The sequence below is a fragment of the Salmo salar genome, chromosome 25, assembly GCF_965601325.2.
Source record: "Salmo salar chromosome 25, fSalSal1, whole genome shotgun sequence".
In the NCBI taxonomy this organism is placed as follows: domain Eukaryota; kingdom Metazoa; phylum Chordata; class Actinopteri; order Salmoniformes; family Salmonidae; genus Salmo; species Salmo salar.
The window spans coordinates 44,118,139-44,142,118 of record NC_138315.1 but is presented as its reverse complement, the minus strand read 5'-3'; the positions used below and the strand labels follow the sequence as shown (position 1 = coordinate 44,142,118).

The window sequence follows — 23,980 nt, the reverse complement described above, 5'->3', positions numbered from 1 at the left end:
CTTTGTTACCCGCTCCACAACCTGTCCAGTTTTAGGAAATGTAGATGATGACGAGATGGTCCGTAAGCGTGTGCCTTGTTCAAGAACACAAACGCAGACTTGCTGGCAAACGGTGTGCGTCTGTTGTTTTGAGTTGCCTTTGCAGGTTTTGAATGTTTATACAGCTGGTTGTATTTTGTCGGAGGAGATCATGAAGGACGTCTGCCCTCTGGAGTTGATCCGCTGGAGGTTGGCAGTCTTAAATATACTGTTCTCTTCCTCCGAGAGTGTTCTCGATCTGTCCCCTGGTGACCATTTCAAAGACTGGTGTAATTGGTTTAGATCCTCCAATTTCATGACATGCTATGTCACATTAGGATAGGTTCTCCCATGCGGGTTCAATGCGTTCAAGACAAATCGGAAACTCTGAACCTTCAAGTAAAAATGTGCGTACACTTTTTGCATAGAACTTCCTAGTGGTTGATTCTGATACTTTCCAAGTGAGAAACTCAGACCTCATCTTTCTACAACCAGTTTCCAAATTGGAAATTTGAGAGTTTTGAGTTCCGAGTTGTCTTGAACATGAGTCAGCACCACATACCTGGGTTCATATAGTATTTGTTTTCTTTCAAATACATTAGTTGTACTTGGTTGTGCTTGCCTGGCGTAATGGAACCAATGGAATAGTCCCAAAAGTGCAAACCCTGCCCAGAAGTCAAATATTTTAGACACTATTTGAACCCAGGTCTGCAACACAACTAAACAGATACTTTCCTGAATTGATAAACGCAATTATGGAACCTTGTTGATATTAAATTCTACTTGTTGGATACTGAGTGTACAGCATGATGTCAGAAGTGGTTTCCTATAGCTGCTTGTCTGTACTGTGCCATCTGTGGGCCATGTGCTGCCTGATGTTTGACTACAAGCAGCCTTCGCAAACCTAAATTCTAGGCTTTATTCTGTGGTTAAGATCTATGGTTGCTGCCTGCAATGACTAGTGGGTGGCAATGGTCATGGTGGTCATGTTTAGGTTCCATGCTCCTGTCGTGTAGGAAACTTGATTGACAGCTGACGTGGGTTAGAGGTTGATTCCTTGACAATAGCTGGTCCTTCTCTTGTGTGTCTCCTCTGCTGGTCCTTGTCTAGCCCACAATGTCCTAGCAGCAGAGCACATACAGTACCCAGAAGAACATCACGTGGTTCAGTTGGCTCAGTCAGGGACATGATATAAAGGAATGGAAGCATGTCTAAGTTATTCAGATGGTCAGATACAGTATGTGTTAGTATAGTATGTGTTTGCTCCTTTCAAACTCAGCTTGTCTGCCATGTTCGCTTAACGTTTAAGTATTGATGTTATTGGCTTTGACAACTACGTTCAACTATTTAAAGAACATCTTTAAATAGGACACCAGTTGCTTGTCTGTTTTCCTTACTTTTATGACAGGTGAAAGGTCACATGTGAAATGTCACAAGTGAAAGATTACAGGTGAAATATTACAGGTGAAGGTTCCCAAGTTCACTGGCTCAAGTGAAAAGGGTTCCAATGGCAGGTAGCATGGCAAATATATGACCCTTTCAAGAGTACCCTAGGACCTCTAATTTTCTCTGAAGCACTTTTATGTTGGCTATTTTGTTATTGTGGACATTAACTGTAAACTGTGTTTGCATGACTTTGAGAGTCACAGCATTTATACACAACAGCATGCATGATTCTAGACTTCCTGGTCAAATCCCAGAACAGATCTGCCTAATGGATGTTTCTGGTGATTTGGAATTCCGGTTCAGAGAATTCCTTGGACTTGAGTCAAGCCTTGAATTGCTGCTGTACTGTGTCCACTATACTACTAACAGTGGTGTAAAATACTTAAGTAGAAATACTTTAAAGTACCACCTAAGTAGTTTTTTGTGTATCTGTACTTTACTTTATTATTTATATTTTGGACAACTTTTACTTTTACTCCACTACATTCCTAAAGAAAATATGTACTTTTTACAAAATAATTTTCCCTGACACCCAATAGTACTCGTTACATTTTTATTATTATATATATTTTTTATTTAACCTTTAATAGTCCAATGGCAACAGTGCCGAATACTTTACTTCTCTGACAGTTCCTAGTAGACCGTCCCGCCCCGCACCGGTTGGCAAAGCAGATCCACATCAGATGTGATGAAAAAAATTGATGTTATATGCATTTCTGGTCCTCATTACAATACAATGAATTTGTTGTATGATTAACCATTACTGAATTGTACTACCTCATGTACATAGTCATGGATGATGTAATGACACCTGCATGTGCACACACACACACACACACACACACACACACACACACACACACACACACACACACACACACACACACACACACACGCACACACACACACACACACACACACACACACACACACACACACACACATACATACATACACACATACACGCATACATACATACATACATACATACATACATACATACATACATACATACATACATACATACATACATACATACATACATACATACATACATACATACATACATACATACATACACACACCGAGAGGTGATTCTCTGGTGAAATGGTGTATGAGAGTTCTTTAAAGACGTTAAGATGATGAGAGGAGGGAATTTAGATTCTGCAAAACCATGCAGTTCAGCATGCTGCCAATACGAATCAGGGTCATTCCTGCTGGACTGTGTCATGGGCCATAAAGAAATCCTCCATGGAAATAAACCATCCTGAAAATGAGTGAATTCTTTCAGCACAATGTAGGACTGTGTGTCAGACAGTCACCCACCAGATGTCCATTCCCATGCCAACAAGCAGACTACACAGTAAGACAGACCAATGTCAACGTCTGACCAGTGAAATGTTTGAGTCATGGGTACCAGGAAACTAAATTGGATGATTTCACCAGAGTTTCTATGATTTGAAGGAACTGGGCTGTTAACGGGTACGTTTGAATGAAAAGACACATTGAAAACCTCAGAGTGTTGCATTTCTTATACAGAGATGTCAGGTTAGGCCTATGTGACATATGACACATTAGATGTGACATATTCCACATTAGATTTGACATATTCCACATTAGATATGACATATTCCACATTAGACGTGACATATTCCACATTAGATGTGACATATTCCACATTAGATGTGCCATATTACACATTAGATGTTACATATTCCACATTAGATATGACATATTCCACATTAGATGTGACATATTCCACATTAGACATGACACATTCCACATTAGATGTGCCATATTACACATTAGATGTGACATATTCCACATTAGACGTGACATATTCCACATTAGACGTGACATATTCCACATTAGATATGACATATTCCACATTAGATGTGCCATATTACACATTAGATGTGACATATTCCACATTAGATATGACATATTCCACATTAGACGTGACATATTCCACATTAGACATGACATATTCCACATTAGATATGACATATTCCACATTAGATGTGCCATATTACACATTAGATGTGACATATTCCACATTAGATATGACATATTCCACATTAGATGTGACATATTCCACATTAGACATGACACATTCCACATTAGATGTGCCATATTACACATTAGATGTGACATATTCCACATTAGATGTGACATATTCCACATTAGACATGACATATTACACATTAGACATGACATATTCCACATTAGACATGACATATTACACATGACATATTACACATTAGATGTGACATATTACACATTAGATGACATTTAGAACATGGCATATATACATACAGTATTAGCCTATACAACAGCCATTAACAAAGATTGATGGTTATTTTCTGGGATCAAACGTCTGAAAGCAGTAATTTACAGAGAACAAAAAAGCCTGAGTGAGTGAAGTATTATTAAGTGCAGCTTTTGGATGCATTCTGTAGATATGTGCAGTGCTCAAAGTGGATCCACATGTTGTTTTCTGTTGGGAACAATTTAATTGCCTTCTAATTGCCATTGCGAATACTTTTAGTTAGCATAACATCAACACAGCCATACAGGGTCTTTATTATTACATCTTTATTTACCCACACAGACTCAGTGAGGGAACTGAAGAAGTTGAGTTGCAGCAGCGTAAAAAAGGGGGTCAATGCAAACAGTCTGGGTAGCCATTTGATTAGCTGTTGTTCAGCAGTCTACTGGCTTGGGGGTAGAAGCTGTTAAAGAGCCTTTTGGACCTAGACTGGTGCTCCGGTACCACTTGCCGTGTGGTAGCAGAGAGAACAGTCTATGACTAGTTTGAATTGTTGTATCTGACTGAAGACATGTTGATGCTGTCTTTTCCCCTTCAAATCTTTAGTCATCCAGTGATGTGGGTTGGCAGGTTATCAAAATCTTGTGGGCGGGTGGGTGGGTGGTGGGATAGCTCTGTGTAATACATTTCATCCAGGGCAGTTTCATCTCTCTCTCAGCCCAGTCCCCTCCTCACAGGCTGGGCTATCTCCATCACAGGAAGCCCTGTCACAGTGGTATTTCCTCTGGAAGAGTTTAGTGTTTGGTCTCTGGGGTTGGGCTGTTCATGTCCACGGTCGTTTATGCCCCTGTAAAACCTTGGAGAGAGACAGGAAACTGAGAGAGTGTCACGTCCTGACCAGTAATAGGGGTTATTTGTTATTGTAGTTTGGTCAGGACGTGGCAGAGGGTATTTGTTTTATGTGGTTCGGGGTGGTGGTTTGTTTAGAAGGGTGTTTGATTTATTATTTCCGGGTTTTGGGTTATGTTCTATGTTTTTGTATTTCTATGTTCTTTCTAGTTTAGTATTTCTATGTTTAGGTATTGGGTGTTGGACTCTCAATTGGAGGCAGGTGTTTTCTAGTTGCCTCTGATTGAGAGTCCTATAATTAGGTATGTGTTTGGAGTTTGTGGGAGATTGTGCTAGGTATAGCTTAGTTGCCTTACCAGCCTGTTATGCGTCATTGTGTTTTGTGTACGTGTTTATTTTGGTTTCCCTTCTTTTCCTAAATAAAGAAGATGAGTACACATGATCCCGCTGCGTTTTGGTCCGACAATGATTTTTCCTTATTGTCTGACGAAGAAGATTGTGACAGAGAGACAGGATATTGTGTACAAGGACACATTGGCTGCGTTTACACAGGAAGCCAAATTCAGATATTTTTTCCACAAATTGGTATTTTGGCCAATGACATATCTGTCCATGTCAGATCTTTTTCAGAACTGATCTGATTGGTCAAAATACCAATTAGTGAAAGAAATATCAGAATTGGGCTGCCTGTGTAAACACAGCCATTGTACTGCAGATATGTGTTAGAGGACATACACTAAGTGTATAAAACATTAGGAACACCTTCCTTACATTGGGTTGCACCACCTTTTGCTCTCAGAACAGCCTCAATTCATCGGGGCATGGACTATACAAGGTGTCGAAAGCGTTCCACAGCGATGCTGGCCCAATGCTTCCTACAGTTGTGTCAAGTTGACTAGATGTCCTTTGGGTGGTGGACCATTTTTGATTCACATGGAAAACTGTTGAGCGTGAAAAACCAAGTAGCGTTGCAGTTCTTGACAAAACTCAAACCAGGTCGCCTGGCACCTACTGCCATACCCCGTTCAAAGGCACTTAAATCTTCTGTCTTGCCCATTCACCCTCTGAATGGCACACATATAAAGTCCATGCCTTTTTTTTTATTTTTTTTTGCCTCAATTGTCTCAATGCTTAAAAATCCTTCTTTAACCTGTCTTCTCCCCTTCATCTACACTGAAGGTGACATCAATAAGGGATTATAGCTTTCACCTGGATTCACCTGGTCAATCACCTGAAATAGGTGTTCCGAATGTTTTGTCTACTCAGTGTATATCTGTGTTAAGTAGACCAAGAACTTAGCATCTATATTCTAGAGTTCAAACATTCTGTTTAGATGTTCTATGGCACCCATATCTTGTGTCAACCAGTTATGAACTGACTTTGAGTTGATACCATTAGGTAATGCTGAGCGATTAATTGAAACGTCGGTTATTTTTGGTTTTTAAACAACTAATTCACAAATGTCAGTTCAATAATTGAATTCTATTTCGTAAATGTTTTTTCTGTGACCTCGATGTGCAGTTTCTGTAAAGCTAAATCAGATCAAGCCTGAACTGTGCGATGTCGTAGGGAGTTGAGTTTCCAACAGGCCAATATTCTACATAGATTAGGGCAGAAAACATGGTAATTAACTACAATGACCATAATCCACTGCTCGCCAGTTTAAACTTGTGCAGTCTGTGCAGGGAGCAGACATGGAGACCGTGGATAGAGAGAACGCTCTAGAATAATATAAAGCATTTGCTTCGGGAGCCTGAAAATATGATGTAAGTCACGTGTTAAACTCATTCCATGGAGGGCCGAGTGTCTGTGGATTTTTGCCCTCCCTTGTATTTGATTGACGAATTACGGTAAATAATTTGTAAATAATTCCTCTCACCTGGTTGTCTAGGTCTTCATTTAAAGGAAAAACAATAAACCTGCAGACACTAGGCCCTCCATGGAATGAGTTTGACACCCTGATCTACAGTAAGTGATTGATAGTTGGTACTCAGCAGTCAGAAAAGTATGCCTTATTTACTTTGAAGAACTATTAAAATAGTGATTTTGTCAGATAGCAGCTCTATAGAGATGATGATTTAGAATAATGTCATCAAATATAACTAATATTTTACTAAAGTAATGTGATAAGCAGTAATGGGTGGTCCCTAACATGATTTGACTTTCATTAATTGTTTTATTCAGTGTTGTTACAGCATTCAAAACTGTGATTATATGTTTATAATCGAATTGACACAACCGAGGTAAAAAAAAAGCACTAATCAGCACTACCATTTGGAGCATGATATTAGCAAGTACAGTGTCTTCGGAAAGTATTCAAACCTCTTGACTTTATCCACATTTTGTTACGTTACAGCCTTATTCTAAAATGTATTATATATATGTCCCTCAGCAATCTACACACAGTACCCCATAATGACAATGCAAAAAACTGTTTTTTAGAATTTTTGCCAAATTCTTTAAAAAACTAAAACGGAAATAGCTTATTTACATAAGTATTCAGACCCTTTGCTTTGAGACTCGAAATTGAGCTCAGGTGCATCCTGTTTCCATTGATCATCCTTCGGATGTTTCTATAACTTGATTGGAGTCCACCTGTGGTAAATTCAATTGATTGGACATGATTTAGAAAGGCACACAACTGTCTATATAAGGTCCCACAGTTGACAGTGCATGTCAGAGAAAAAAACAAGCCGTGAGGTCGAAGGAATTGTCTGTAGCGCTCCGAGACAGGATTGTGTCGAGGCAGAAATCTGGGGAAGTGTACCAAAACATTTCTGCGTTATTGAAGGTCCCCAAGAACACAGTGGCCTCCATCATTATTAAATGTAAGACGTTTGGAACCACCAAGACTCTTTCTAGAGCTGGCCGCCCGGCCACACTGAGCAATTGGGGAGACGGGCCTTGGTCAGGGAGGTGACCAACAACCCGATGGTCACTCTGACAGAGCTCTAGAGTTCCTCTGTGGAGATGGGAGAACCTTCTAGAATGAAGGACAACCATCTCTGCAGCACTCCACCAATCAGGCCTTTATGGTAGAGTGGCCAGACGGATTCTCTGGTTTGATAAAACCAAGATTGAACATCACAGCGTCACGTCTGGAGGAAACCTGGCACCATCCCTACGGTGAAGCATGGTGGTGGCAGCATCATGCTGTGGGGATCTTTTTCAGCAGCAGGGACTGGGAGACTAGTCAGGATCAAGGCAAAGATTAATGGAGCAAAGTACAGAGAGATCCTTGATGAAAACTTGCTCCAGAGCAAAGGTTCACCTTCCAACATGACAATGATCTTAAGCACACAGCCAAGACAATGCAGGAGTGGCTTCGGGACAAGTCTCTCAATGTCCTTGAGTGACCCAGCCAGAGCTCAGACTTGAACCTGATCGAAAATCTCTGGAGAGAACTGAAAATAGCTTTGTATCAACGCTCCCCAGCCAACCTGACATTGCTTGAGAGGATCTGCAGAGAAAAATGGGAGAAACTCCCCAAATACAGGTGTGCCAAGCTTGTAGCGTCATACCCAAGAAGATTCTATGCTGTAATTGCGGCCAAAGGTGCTTCAACAAAGTACTGAGTAAAGGGTCTGAATACTTATTTAAATGTGATAATTCTGTTTTATATTTTTTATACATTTGCAAAAATGTAAATTATGTGTCATTATGTGGTATTGCGTGTGGATTGATGAGGGAAAGAAAACAATTTAAACAATTTAATCAATTTTGAATAAGGCTGTAACGCAACAACATGTGGAAAAAATCAAGGGGTCTGAATACTTTCCAAAGGCACTGTATATCAATCGCATTGTTTTGATTGCAACAATACCAGGTGATCCAACCATTTAGATCATACATCAGCATCAATAGGATGTATTGCTGGTTATCCATTTAATTAGGTCAAATGAGAATAGGTGAAGGACATACTTGTTTCCTAATGGGAAAATGTCCACCCTACTGTGAATTCAGAGCAGACATTTTGGAACTGCTGAAGCTGACACAGCTGCTGATGACATATTCAGAAAATATGTAATGGCTGCTCATCGAAGGGAGGAGCCGCAGTCAACAGACTGGAGACAACTTGACAAGCTTTCATTCTAAATTCGCCAGTAATACATCAAGACAACGCCCACTGGGCACAGACGTCAATTCAGTGTTTATTCCAAGTTGGTTCAACGTCATTTCATTGAAATAACGTGAAAACAGCGTTGATTCAACCAGTCTGAGCCCAGTGGGTGTTTCTTATTCCTGGTTCAGATGTTGATAACATTGATTGAATGTTAACTTTACAGTTAAGTTTTGTACTTTTCATAACAACGGAGATAAAGGTAAATGTCCTCGCCTGCTTTGGGGCGATTCTCTTTGGCGGAATAGTCAGTTTGGAATGTAACCATCAAATTGCTTTTTGACCTTACTTTCACTATCAGGAGGTCAGTAGGAAACATAGTTTGAAATGTTCCACAGCTCTCACTCATCCCAGAACTCAAAGCCACTGTGTTTGTGATTTTCTGTCTACAATTAGATTAGAAATCGATTTGCTCCAAAACGTGAAATTCTATTCAATTATTTTGGCAGTCTAGGTTTCAACATTACTTTTTTAGGTCTCATAATGTATCTTTATGCTATGTAGGATACTACAATTACAGAATCCGTTCAAGTATTGTTTAAATGCAGAAGTCAAGTAAACAACAAGTGTGTGCTAGTATTTTAAAGAGTGCACTTTGGAGTTGTGTCCGCTCTAGATTCTGTCTCCAGGTATAACAGAGATATAGGGCACCGTAAACTTCAAGGGGTCCATTTACTTTTAAAGTGAAAACCATAGATCATGTCACTCCCCCACCCTAGGCCTTAGTTTGAGTAATGTCATCTGAGACAATGGGCCCTATCCCCAGATAGGTTGTTGTTCTTGCAAACAGCTTTCTGTGTTTTCTACCTCCCTTGAGTGTTTGTTAGATCGTCAACAGTTCATTTTCAAGCTAACTAGAAAAGCATTCCAATTCATTTCTAGTTGCTGTGATGCAGTAATACTGTATTATTCTCCAACATGAATCAAACCTATTTGCGATACTTTGAGAAGTATTGAGAGTATTCAAATGTACACAAATCTGCAGTCCAGTCGCAAGATGTAAATATTTATAACATACATCTTTGCCTTGCCTTAGGCTGCACTTAGTAACACGCTGTAATGTAAGCCAGTGTCATGGCAAACCAGCTGCATGAGCTCTGCTAGCTTTCAGCACTATCAAACAAACGGAGAGGGAATGGAAAGGAGGGAGAGAAGGGGGAGAGAGAGAGATTTAGCATTAGAAGGAAAAACCAGGCAAGGATGTTTTCACTAGCTTGCGAGGTAATATGGTATTATTTAGTTAAAGCACCTAGTGGTCAAATGAAAGGTCGTGGCAGTATATCTTCACTAGCCCAGGGATGTTCCCCATGACATACAAATATATATATAATATATATATATGTTTCCACACAAACCAGGTCCACGTCCATCCCTCCAAAAGTAATGATAATGACCGGACATGTGTATTTCATCATTAGACCGTAGTTTATCTCATGTAAGGTTAGAGACATATACACAGATTTCTGTTTAAGGAGTGGCTCTTCATCTGTGACCGGATCTTTTATTTCTGAAGCTCCATATCGACGAGTGCACAAATTCTCACAGAATCTCACAGGAATTTGGAACTTCAGTCATTTTTTACGCCCTTAACCTGATTAGATACATAGCTAGTTAAATGCCCAAAATATGATATTCACAATGTCACTAAGCAAAAACCAAAACACCAATAGCCAATACAATGTCAAAACATGATTTTGTCATGAGTTCAGTACTATTTGCTTAATTTTAAGCTAAGGTTAGCATGCTAAGTGCCATCGTGCAGAAGTAGCAAAGAAAATACCGTTTGATGAGCTAGCTATGTTAGCTAGCTAGCAAAGGTAGACTAGTTATCAAAGAGGATGCCAGCTAGCTTTACATTTATGGCAGGACCAGTGTTGCCAAGATGGTAGACCGTCTCCGCTGTTGTGTCAACATGTCAACCAGAACGGATTGTCCTACAAGACGCGAAAATGCCGGCACATACATAGATGAAGCTCTCATGCAATGCAACAATCTTTTATTAGCTGTAGTTAATAGCAGTCAGTACACATAAATTCACATAGCTATGAACGACCATGTTGTAAACTGTAAAGTAGCTAGCATCTCATCATCTCCATTATCTTGCTATCGCATAAAAAAATGAATACGACAAAATACCTCCAAATACATTGTGTATTAGTCCACAATTTCTCTGACATTTGGCTCGTAGTTCTTGCACAGGAAAGAAGTGGAGACAGTTTTCAGGGACCTACCAGATCACAGCAAGGGAAGAGATAAAAGGTGTCATCATATCCCCACAGATGAAATTGATTTCAACAGTATTTAATGAAGTCCACTAGCTTGCTGCACTGGTGTAAAATGTCACTATTGCAATTGCAAAAAAAATGTCACTATTAAAATGTCACTATTAACATATCTTGGCCATTTTGAAGAACAATTATGGATCTCTTAGACATGTACAGTACATATATTTTAGACATGTACAGTACATATATTTTAGACATGTACAGTACTTTGTGATATCAAATTCCTTCTTAACCCTATCTAGTCAAACACCAAGTCGATGAACTGGGAGGACAGAACACTGCCGCTCAACAACCCCCTGCAACTCTTCTGCAGTAAAATCTTGCAATCCCAAGTACCTCTCTGCAGCTGCCACCATTTTCTGTGACTTACATTTCATTTCTAGAGTACAATTGACAACCATGGCTATAAATGCTAAGAAACCCACCTTACTGAAACAAATATTATTCCAATCACTCTCTATTGGACTCGGCCTACTCACAGGAATCCTCTCAGGATCTCTCGCCCTAGATCCATATTCCTCTGCTACTCTCTTCACTGCCTCAGCATATGACACCTTCTGTACTACTCTGATCCCGGCAACCTCAACCTACCTTTCTCTCACTGGACACCTCCGATCTCCAACACCATGGGCACCCCCACAGCTAACACACACACAGCTTTTTAAAACCGACAGTACACATTCCTTTGTCTCATGCCGCCCTGAATACTTCTCCCATTTAGCAATCTCCCTCCTACACACTGCTGCAACATGACCAAAACCTTGGCACTTAAAACGCCGTAATGGGTTCGGGACAAAAGCTCCCACGGGATAAATTACACATTCTAAATTGACCTTGTCAAATCAAATCAAATGTATTTATAAAGCCCTTCTTACATCAGCTGATGTCACAAAGTAGTGTACAGAAACCCAGCCTAAAACCCCAAACAGCAAGCAATGCCGGTGTAGAAGCATGGTGGCTAGGAAAAACTCCCTAGAAAGGGCAGAACCTAGGAAGAAACCTAGAGAGGAACCAGGCTATGAGGGGTGGCCAGTCCTCTTCTGGCTGTGCCGGGGGGATATTATAACAGAACATGGCCAATATGTTCATAAATGACCAGCATGGTCAAATAATAATAATCACAGTAGTTGTCGAGGGTGCAACAGGTCAGCACCTCAGGAGTAAATGTCAGTTGGCTTTTCATAGCCGATCATTCAGAGTATCTCTACCGCTCCTACTGTCTCTAGAGAGTTGAAAACAGCAGGTCTGGGACAGGTAGCACGTCCGGTGAACAGGTCAGGGTTCCATAGCCGCAGGCAGAACAGTTGAAACAGGAGCAGCAGCACGGCCAGGTGGACTGGGGACAGCAAGGAGTCATCAGGCCAGGTAGTCCTGAGGCATAGTCCTAGGGCTCGGATCCTCCGAGAGAGAGAAATAGAGAGAGAATTAGAGAGAGCATACTTAAATTCATACCTTGTCAGGTAAAGACTCTGCTTGAAAACTCAGCAGGACAGACAGTGTCCTCTCCCTTTCCCTATCCTTTCCACCGTGTCGCACCAGACGCCGGGCGTCACAGACAACGGGGATCTTCAATTTCAGTTGATTCTCCTCCACACTTAATGCCACCAATGCTTTCACTCCTTTCAACGGTGCTCTACAAAGCAAGTCACAACTCTTGTCCTTAGTTGCGCGGTCCGGAGCGCCTACTCCCTTTGGCCAGAGGAAAGGCAAAATATCTTCACGAGTCCATTTCGAGTTACTTTCACCAACACAGTCCCAAACCATTTCTCCACCCAACCTGACACCACGTAAGAATCTACCAGAAGGCAAGGATCCATTCTCTCCAGAAATGTCACTCCCACTGGGCCAGAATCATCTTTTTCAACATCAGCAGTCTTCACTGCACCTGCCACCACAGTTAATTCCTCCTCACACTCATCACATTCAATTTCCTTCTGATGCTCTTCCAAAAGTTCTGTGTGATCCACCATTCTATATTCACTAAAAACATCTTCCACATTTCTGCTTTTTTTCCTGTCCACCATCTTATCCTTCATCAGATCTTCCAGAAGGCTTTTGCATTCCCCACTCCATATTTACTTATATTGTGTTCCACTTCTCTAATTTTTTCCCTGTCCTCCATCTTACCCCCACAGCATGGCCACATAAGCAGCCATTTTCTTCTTCTTCTTCTTCTTCCTTTCTAACCTGGTTTCGGCATGAGAAAATTAGGGAAGTCTCAAATTCCTGCGAGACTGTGTGCCCTCACAGATACGCAGCCTCAGAAATATAACACCTGGTCATGGATTAGGAGCAACTCCCTTTTGTTTACATCTCCATTTATACCAAACATTTCTCACTCTTTTACATTTATTCTCACTTTCTAATGTAAAATATATGGACTAAAATAACTGTTGTATTTCTCCTCCTAGTGTTTCAATAGAGCCACAAGTACATATAACTTTCCTCTTACTCTTCCTCCTCAGGAGCAGAGCTGCAGACCGTTTATTCTCCTACATCTGGATATGCACTTAGTTGATGTAAAACACCAGGAGACCGTGACCTTGTGTATATGTTAAAGTGCAGACTGGTAAACTGGAATGTACGTCATCGTGTAAAGTTTCCTTTAGTCATACCTGGGTTGTATTCATTTGGCTCTAGCAGAAGAAAACAGAAGAAAATGGACAGAAACGGAGAGGGACTACATGGATTTGTGTTGTCACCCCCCCGTTGCAAAACGTTTTTAAACGTTTCCTATTACATGCCCTAAATAATACAACCCTGGCATGATGTATGGACTGGCTGGCTTCTCATGCATGGAAGAAGGAAATGGAGCTTGAAATTGCTATCGAAGTAATGATGAAGTTATTTCCCTGTGTGTCGTAGTCAACGCGATGCTTTTTATTGGTTTTTAAGGTTGCCTGTCTGAGGCTCAATTGATAGCAAGCTAATTAAACATCAGAGACAGGGAATGTCGATTTTGTAATGCATCCGAGTTTGATTCAGAAGGTCTGTTACAGGATAGTCTACCATGTATACTGTATTATTAAAATCACGAAGGAGAAAATGTTGTTCCCATTTGTTAAAGCATGTCAATGTGTTTTGCTTGGTTTGATCTAGTGTGCTAGTGGACACCACCTGAGACAATGTGGAAATCACATTGTTAAAAATCCAACAGGTAATGTCACGGGTGTCGTAGGGTTTAGACCAAGACGCAGCGGGAAAATGTATACTCATCTTCCTTTATTAAAGGATAAAGAAGGAAAACCAAAATAAACACGACGACAAAGAACAGGCCGGTAAGGCACAAAGCTATACCCAGCAACAATCTCCCACAAAATCCCATGACAAAACACATACCTATTTATAGGACCTTCAATCAGAGGCAACGATAGACAGCTGCCTCCAACTGAAGGCCCCAACACCAATTAACTAAACATAGAAATACAAACGACTAGACTGAACATAGAACTAAACTAACATAGAACAATAACCAAAACCCTGGACTAATAAATCAAATACCCCTCTACATAAACAACCACCCCGAACCATATAAACCAAATACCCCCTCTACATGAACACATACACAAACACACCCTGAACCACATAAAACAAATACCCCCTGCCAAACTATAAGAACAAAATAACCCCTTTTACTGGTCAGGACGTGACAGGTAACCTACACCTGTGGAAGCCAAGCAGTAGTTTCAGACAAACATTTTACCTGTGTATGTTTATTTTTCACGCCTAATATGTACGCAAATGATGTCATGACGATCATCACTATACACACAGAGGTTTTCCTCCGTTCAACCTATAGATAGTGTTAGTTCTGGATTGTGACAATCATTTATCTCACAATACAATATGCCTTTCAAGACAACTTTGGAGTGAAATGGAAATTCATTACAGTTACAGACATGCTAAGTATACCACAGCTGGTTCAGGTTAAGGAGAGTTCAAGGGCTTTTCAATACAGATGAATCATATTGTATCATATTCTTTGATCTGTGTTTCTTCCTCATGCCTGTGTTTATGTGCCGAGTGTGTTATGATACCGTAAATTATATGTCATATGCTCAACATCACTGACTTTGTGGTCAGAGGGCTGTAATTCATCTGAAAGTGAAAAAAGCAAACATACAAACCATGTACGGTTACAGAGCATGCCAAATGCCACCGTGAGGTAAACCACAGCCTAGAGAAGATTGCAGTCAAGTTGACGGCAAGGCAAGACCAATGTCCTTCAAGGTTATTCTATTCAGTAACTGGCATATTGTTGAAACTTGCTACAGTAGATGCTTCTATCCTCCCAAGTATGGCTATTATAATTCTTCCTTTGATGCACTGCTGGTTGACAATTTTCAGATGGATGGCTTGCTCTACATTGCTCTTAATTCACTGGAATAACTTTGCTTTGCACAAATTCAGTTGTGCACAAGAGAAAAACCTAGTCTGTTACTGTAGCTTCTAGTCATGTTTGATATGATTATGTGAAGTCCCATTTACTGTTCTCATCCCATAATCTTCCCCAGGGCCCCACTACTTTCTGGGCTGTATTTCAAATCTAGTATAAGTATAGCCGGCTAAATATGTTTCCACATATTATAGTTACTAAAAAGCCTTGAATACCGTGGTATTACTGTAAAGATTCAGCCTCTAACTAAGAGGGACATCTCAGGCAATGCACTTAAACTATACAGTATATACAAAAGTATGTGGACACCCCTTCAAATTAGTGGATCAGGCTATTTCAGCAACACCCATTGCTGAGAGGTGTATAAAATCGAGCACACAGTCATGCAATCACCATAGACAAACATTGGCAGTAGAATGGCCTTACTGAAGAGCTCAGTGACTTTCAACATGGCACCGTCATAGGAAGCCACCTTTCCAACAAGTCAGCTCGTCAACTTTCTGCACTGCTAGAACTGCCCCGATCAAATGCAAGTGCTATTATTGTGAAGTGGAAACGTCTAGGAGCAACAACGGCTCAGTAGCGAAGTGGTAGGCCACACAAGAGCGGGACCACCGAGCGCTGAAGCACGTAGGGCGTAAAAATTGTCTGTCCTCAGTTGCAACATCACTAACGACTTCCAAACTGCCTCTCAAAGCAACATCAGCACAAGAAATGTTATTCGGGAGCTTCATGAAATGGGTTGCCATGGCCGAGCATCCGCATACAAACCTAAAATCAGCTGGAGTGGTGTAAAGCTCGCCACGATTGGACTCTGGAGTGATGAATCACGCTTCACCATCTGACAGTACAACGGATGAATCTGGGTTTGGCGGAAGCCAGGAGAACGCTACCTGCCCGAATGCAGAGTGTCAACTGTAATGTTTGGTGGAGGAGGTATAGGCCCCTTAGTTCCAGCGAAGGGAAATCTTAACGTTAAAGCATACAATGACATTCTAGACGATTCTGTGCTTCCAACTTTTGGCAACAGTTTGAGAAAGTTAGTGTACATTGCAACATGCCTGGGTTCAAGTAGTATTTGAATTCTTTCTAAGATTTCGAAGACTTTGAGGGTTTTGTTGAGCTTGCTTGTGGTGCTATCTATAGGCAGGGTTTGCACATTTTGGATTATGCAATTGGTTCCATTCTACAAGGAAAGCTCAAAGAAGCAAACCTTGACAGATTTGAAAACATTTTGAACACAGTGTAGACAGCAGTTGACCATAGTTGAGTTGTGTGGAATAGAGACAATGGAAAACTAGGAGTCAGTAGAAGGGGGTAATTTACAGCAACCACATTCTCCCAAGCCAACATGGTGGGAACCACAGCAGTGTGTTGTATTCCTTTACAGGAAGACCCGGCTGTCAGAGACAGCTCCAGAAGGAAAAGAGGCACAGACGTGTAATCAGCTACTTTTTCATTTAACTTTCCTGGCTGGCCTTCCTTCCTTCCCCACCCCCATCCCCTAGCCCCACCCCCATCCCCTAGCCATGTTTGTGGAAGAGAAGAGAAGGGAAGGTGAGGTGCGTGTTCAAACCAGAAGCAACAATGTTCTCTTGCGCCAACAAGGTTTGCCTATGATCCCCAATGCTCATACCTCACAACTCTGGAACATGTAGATAATGTTGTAGATTATTTTTTTACAGACACACAGATGTCTTTATAAAATGGAGGGAGTCATCTCTTCTAGTCACACTAACAAAGAGACAGGTATAATCATTGGGTTAATGTTCACTTTGAACTGACACTGTAGCAACTAGTTGCTGACAAGACAGGTCAACATGTTGGAGTGCTTAACACAAATTTCAGAAAAACAGTGGAATTATACTTACCCAAGGTTTTCATGAAGGCTTAATAAAGCCTTCATAAGCTTCACACATAATAATGCTTCTGCCACGTGGAATTCATGTAAGGACCTGTCATATCACCCTTCATATTATGGTATTTGCTTATAAATGGTTTGTGAAACATCTACCTAGCTGTTATAAAGGGCTATGAAGCCGACATTAAGCTCAGTAGATAAAATTGTGACCCAGTTGTTTGTGACCAATCATTGTCCTGGATAGATTTATCAGTGAACCAATTATAGGAGGGGGGAGTCAAAGGGGAGCAGGAACTGGAAGATTTATGTATGCCACCAGATGGTTCAAAGCAGGCATGCACAGCTGCCGCAAAGCCACCCAGCAGCTGGAACTCATCTGCATGACCTGGGAAAGAAGGCAGAGTCAGCCGGAACATTCTGGTCTTGCCAGATGACAGATCTGTTCAGGCTATAAAGAAAACCATCAATATATAAAAGGATTAAGTCTTAGTACAAGGATTAGGCAGCTTTTGAATGTGTCTGACACCTGACAGAGCAGTTGGGAAATCTTGCTCATTTTAAACAAACGTAAGCCTACTTTCTGAAACAGTTTGGCTGGCGTTGAGTCCTTGGAAAAGAGAGAGTTTAAATGACTCATTGTTTCCATAAGGTCATGTTTTAACCTCTAGACTTCTGGCTGCAACAGTCTACTCCCCAAACACAGTGTGTCATGAGTTTTTCCGCATTAACCGGGGAAAACCCATAAAGTAACCATTTCCTGGGCTCCCGAGTGGCGCAGTGGTCTAAGCCACTGCATCTCAGTGCTAGCGGTGTCACTACACACCCTGGTTCAATTCCAGGCTGTATTACAACCGGTTGTGATTGGGAGTCCCATAGGGCGGTGCATAATTGGCCCAGCGTTGTTAGGGTTTGGCCGGGGTAGGCCGTCATTGTAAATACGATTTTTTTCTTAACTGACTTGCCTGGTTAAATAAAGGTTAAAAAAATGTTTTAAAAAATGCAGCCTGCTGTATGATTGTATTCCACACTTTCCCCCTGATTGTTCCAAGTTGTCATAGATGTGTGACATAGTTTCAGTGTCGAATGTTGCGGTTTATTGTTATCTGGCTTTTGTTCCCCCTGAGGAACGTCTAACAGTCTGGTGAATCTGTAGTACAAAGAACACAGCCAGACATTCTCTCATTCTCTCAGAAACCTGGAGAAAGTAAATGTTGTAGAACAGTGGGGGAAACCAACCGACTGAGTGAGAATACTAATGGAAAATATGCATCAGACGAGCATGCTTTTTCACCGTTGTCACGATTATCCGGTTTATGCGGCATCTGCTGAAAGTACGGAACCTGTGATGAATTAAGCTGAGGGGGAGGAAAAAGTTAACCACCCCTTCCTTACCCTAGCCTGCACTGAGGTTTTTAAGACCGCCCAGCAAACCTCACTTCTCTCACTGTAAACTTCAAATGCTCCCGACACCCCCTTTTGAAACCCCAACAGGGAAAATGGCACTTTCCAAGTTCTGCGGTCTATGGCTCCACTAGACAGGGCCAGTTGGACATTTTTATTCCTCTGTAGTTTATAGAAGTGTATTTACAATTAGTTACATTTTGTCATGTGTAGATCATGTGCAGATAATGTGTAGATCATGTGCAGATAATGTGTAGAACATGTGCAGATAATGTGTAGATCATGTGTACATCTAGTTAAGATACTCTTGCCTGTAATAATAATAATACATCAACATGGTTAGGAAACTGATACATCTACACGGTTAGGGAGATGATACATCTACACGGTTAGGGAGATGATACATCTACACGGTTAGGGAGATGATACATCTACACTGTTAGGGAGATGATACATCTGCACGGTTAGGGAGATGATACATCTGCACGGTTAGGAAACTAATACATCTACACGGTTAGGGAAATGATACATCTACACGGTTAGGGAGATGATACATCTACACGGTTAGGAAACTGATACATCTACACGGTTAGGGAAATGATACATCTACACGGTTAGGGAGATGATACATCTACACGGTTAGGAAACTGATACATCTACACGGTTAGGGAGATGATACATCTACACGGTTAGGGAGATGATACATCTACACGGTTAGGGAGATGATACATCTACACGGTTAGGAAACTAATACATCTACACCGTTAGGGAGATGATACATCTACACGGGTAGGAAACTAATACATCTACACGGTTAGGGAGATGATACATCTACACGGTTAGGAAACTAATACATCTACACGGTTAGGGAGATGATACATCTACACGGTTAGGAAACTAATACATCTACACGGTTAGGGAAATGATACATCTACATGGTTAGGGAGATGATACATCTACACGATTAGGGAGATTATATATCTACACGGTTAGGAAACTAATACATCTACACGGTTAGGGAGATGATAAATCTACACGGTTAGGAAACTAATACATCTACACGGTTAGGGAGATGCTACATCTACACGGTTAGGAAACTGATAAATCTACACGGTTAGGGAGATGATAAATCTACACGGTTAGGGAGATACATCTACACGGTTAGGAAACTAATACATCTACACGGTTAGGGAGATGATACATCTGCACGGTTAGGGAAATGATACATCTACACGGTTAGTGAAATGATACATCTACACGGTTAGGGAAATGATACATCTACACGGTTAGGGAGATGATACATCTGCACGGTTAGGGAGATGATACATCTGCACGGTTAGGAAACTAATACATCTACACGGTTAGGGAAATGATACATCTACACGGTTTGGGAGATGATACATCTACACGGTTAGGAAAATAATACATCTTCACGGTTAGGGAGATGATACATCTACACGGTTAGGAAACTAATACATCTACACGGTTAGGGAGATGATACATCTACACAGTTAGGAAACTAATACATCTACACGGTTAAGGAAATGATACATCTACACGGTTTGGGAGATGATACATCTACACGATTAGGGAGATGCTACATCTACACGGTCCCGTGTGGCTCTGTTAGTAGAGCCTGGCACTTGCAATGCCAGCGTTGTGGGCTCGATTTCTACGGTGGACAATTACAAATGAAAATATGTTCACTCACTACTATAAGTTGCTCTGGATAAGAGTGTCTGCCAAATGAATTAAATTAAATTCAGTAACCACGTGAGACCTGGGAACCAAGGCATGTTCAATCAAAGTCAGTTACTGTTTTTCTGGGATGAATTATTTAAATTTTTCTCTGCTTTGCAAAAACATGTTTGATGTTTGGATTCACATGAAGATTAGTTTTTTCTTTGTTTGTTCCAGTGTTTTATTGATTAAATTCATCCAAACGTGCATTTTCACAGAGCAATAGCCTGGAAACTGGTAATTTAACGGGGACCCAAGTTTAAACAAAGTGCTTGCTGTAGTTATGCACAGTACTTGGAGGCAGGACAGCAGAGCTTTCAGACTTGTCAAATCCCTTCGCCTACTGTCTACTGCCTACTGTCTACTGCCTACTACCTACTGCCTACCGCCTACTGTCTACTGCCTACTGTCTACTGTCTACTGCCTACTACCTACTGCCTACCGCCTACTGTCTACTGCCTACTGTCTACTGTCTACTGCCTACTACCTACTGCCTACCGCCTACTGTCTACTGCCTACTGTCTACTGTCTACTGCCTACCGTCTACCGTCTACTGCCTACTGTCTACTGTCTACTGCCTACTACCTACTGCCTACCGCCTACTGTCTACTGTCTACTGCCTACTACCTACTGCCTATCGTCTACTGCCTACTGTCTACTGTCTACTGCCTACCGCCTACCGTCTACTGCCTACTGTCTACTGTCTACTGCCTACTACCTACTGCCTACCGCCTACTGTCTACTGCCTACTACCTACTGCCTACCGTCTACTGCCTAATGTCTACTGTCTACTGCCTACCTACTACTGTCTACCGCCTACTGTCTACTGTCTACTGCCTACTGTCTACTGCCTACTACCTACTGTCTACTGTCTACTGTCTACTGTCTACTGCCTACTGTCTACTGCCTACTGTCTACTGCCTACTGTCTACTGCCTACTACCTACTGTCTACTGCCTACTGTCTACTGCCTACTACCTACTGTCTACTGCCTACTGTCTACTGTCTACTGCCTACTGCCTACTACCTACTGTCTACTGCCTACTGTCTACTGTCTACTGCCTACTGCCTACTGTCTACTGTCTACTGCCTACTACTTACTGTCTACTGCCTACTGCCTCTGCACTGCCTACTGCCTACTGCCTACTACCTACTGCCTACCGCCTACCGTCTACTGTCTACTGCCTACTACCTACTGTCTACTGCCTACTGTCTACTGCCTACTGCCTACTGCCTACCGCCTACCGCCTACCGCCTACCGCCTACCGCCTACCGCCTACTGCCTACTGTCTACTGTCTACTGTCTACTGTCTACTGTCTACTACGCCTACTGTCTACTGCCTACCGCCTACTGTCTACTGCCTACCGCCTACTGTCTACTGCCTACTACCTACTGTCTACCGCCTACTGTCTACTGCCTACCGCCTACTGTCTACTGCCTACCGCCTACTGTCTACTGTCTCAAGAGCCTAGACTAGTGTAGAGACAACACAGCTGGTTCCAAACAGAGGTTCAGAGATAAAGAATGATGATAAAAGGCGTAGCGAACCCTGCTGAGTGTCACAGGGTCGTTTTCCGTTATCTCACGCGAGACATGGTGCAGGGCAGGCTCTATGGATCAGGGAGGGGGGAGAGGGAGGGGGGAGACCTTCTGAGACCCAGGGTTGGATGTCTGGTGTGTGGTGGTGTTGGGGGGGGTGTTCCCATGGGGGTGATGAAGGGGGTGAGGTGTGTGTGTGTGTGTGTGTGTGTGTGTGTGTGTGTGTGTGTGTGTGTGTGTGTGTGTGTGTGTGTGTGTGTGTGTGTGTGTGTGTGTGTGTGTGTGTGTGTGGGCGGCATGACTCATAACCACAGACATTCATCAGGGCAGGCGAAATACCTTGAATTATGGTACCCTCAATTATAAGATTAGACATTAGCCATTAAATTTGATTACTTAGCCATATTGTAGCTTATCCAAGTCTGTAGTTTCCTTTAATTTGAGATGGCTATACCGTTCGCATTGTGTTTTGCTAAGGCATGTATTAAAAATGATTGGTGGTATCAGTGACATCATCCCACTGGCTCGCTAGTTTGAGCCAGTTCCCAGAATAAGAGTGTTTGGTTCTCCTTATCTGTTCTCTCCTCTCTTTGTTTAGTATACCTGTGGTTCCCAAACTGTGGGGGTCAGCAAAATGTTCAAAGCACCTCTTGGCAAAATTCAGAAATTGCAGGAAATAAGATTCAAACCTACAAAATGTTCTCTCTGTTAACAACCTGGGTTTGGAAACCCCTGTAGTAGACAACACATTACTGTGAAGTCAGACTCTTTTATGCGCTTTATCTTCCTCTAATATTCAGAATAATATCATGGTGAACCAAGTATTCCAGGATCATTTTTGTGTATAGTTTTTGTCATAATTCTTTCATAATTTTATAAAATGTTGGTCATCGTCTACGGCATCCATCTTAGGAAGTCGACAGTTTCAGGCTAAACTCTTCCTGTGGCCGTTTTCTATATGTTGCGGAGTGAGATAACAGATGGTTCATTTAGCAGATGAGCTAATCTAGAATGATCCGTTACCCCCACAGTGCCAAAGTGATGACATAGCCGATGGCTCAGTCTGTTTCCTCCCAGTCAGATCTCACAGCACACTGAGGAACATAAGTAATAAGTGGAAATATAAAGTAGAGTCTTGTGAGAGCTGTTGGTCTGGTAGACATGTTCCTCTGGCACTCTGACCAGTCTGAGGCTTGTTCTTGTCAAATGGTTACCTATAAAGCTCAGGGATGCCACCTGGTGTTTATAACGAGAACAGGTAAAGGACCTACAAGTCACCTTTACTCCATCAACTCAGCCCGATGATACGTTTGTTTATGTTTTGTTTGTCAGTTGTCATGACTACCTAGAAATGCTAATGTGCCCTAAAGTAAAGTTCAACCGCTCTCCTTTCCCCAGCAAGTCTCCATCAGGTTGTTGCTGTGAATGAGAATATGTGCTCCTCAGTCAACTTACTAACCTGGTAGAGTAGAAGTTCAATAAATAATGAAGTAGATAAAAATATCAATCATAATCAATAAGTAGGTGGATGCAAATGTGGATAAATTGTGTTAAAAACGAATGGGAGCTTTCCTTGACATAGCCTAGTCTCTCCTGCATTTGGGGTAGTTAGACCAGGTAAACCCATGAAGCTTGTTGTAAATTCGCATAAGCACTCAAGATGGTTTGTGTTTTATAGAGCACCATTACTGTTTAATATCCCTTTTCCACTACTTTTCTGTGTGTGTGTAATAAACATTTAGTATTTTATTGGTATATCTTTGCAGGGACGTTTTTCATTGGTGGCTGGGTCATTTTTTTGTGAGTCTGTGAGTCAGGTTTTTGAGGCATTCCTTTGGAGGAAGTTAGCTCATGTCTGACAGTGGGGAGACTTTATTACAACCGACAGTCACCTTTTCCAGAACCCTCTTTTACCTGTAGTTGAACTGAGATGTTATCCCGTACATAATGGAAAACATATGTTCCACATTACCTCTAAACACCTGTTGTTGATTTATGATACAGAATAATACGATTCTGTTACACTAACATTGCATTTATTCTTCTGTGTTTAAAG

At 41.6% G+C, this 23,980-nt stretch overlaps 1 protein-coding gene and 1 long non-coding RNA gene across 3 annotated transcripts in view; one reads left to right on the top strand and one right to left on the bottom strand.

Moving 5' to 3' along the window:
* The window catches only part of LOC106586824 (uncharacterized), a 67,217-nt gene that overhangs the window by 6,675 nt on the left and 36,562 nt on the right, over positions 1–23,980 (top strand). The window lies entirely within an intron of this gene.
* LOC106586825 (uncharacterized) lies at positions 2,126–13,248 on the bottom strand. Of its 2 annotated transcripts, none has more exons than XR_001324259.3 (3): positions 11,579–13,248; positions 10,839–10,929; positions 2,126–4,589 (listed from the first exon to the last, which is right to left on the bottom strand). It is a non-coding gene; the product is annotated as an uncharacterized LOC106586825 (long non-coding RNA). The 2 variants fall into 2 exon arrangements; XR_001324260.3 differs by lacking the exon at positions 11,579–13,248 and adding an exon at positions 11,467–11,548.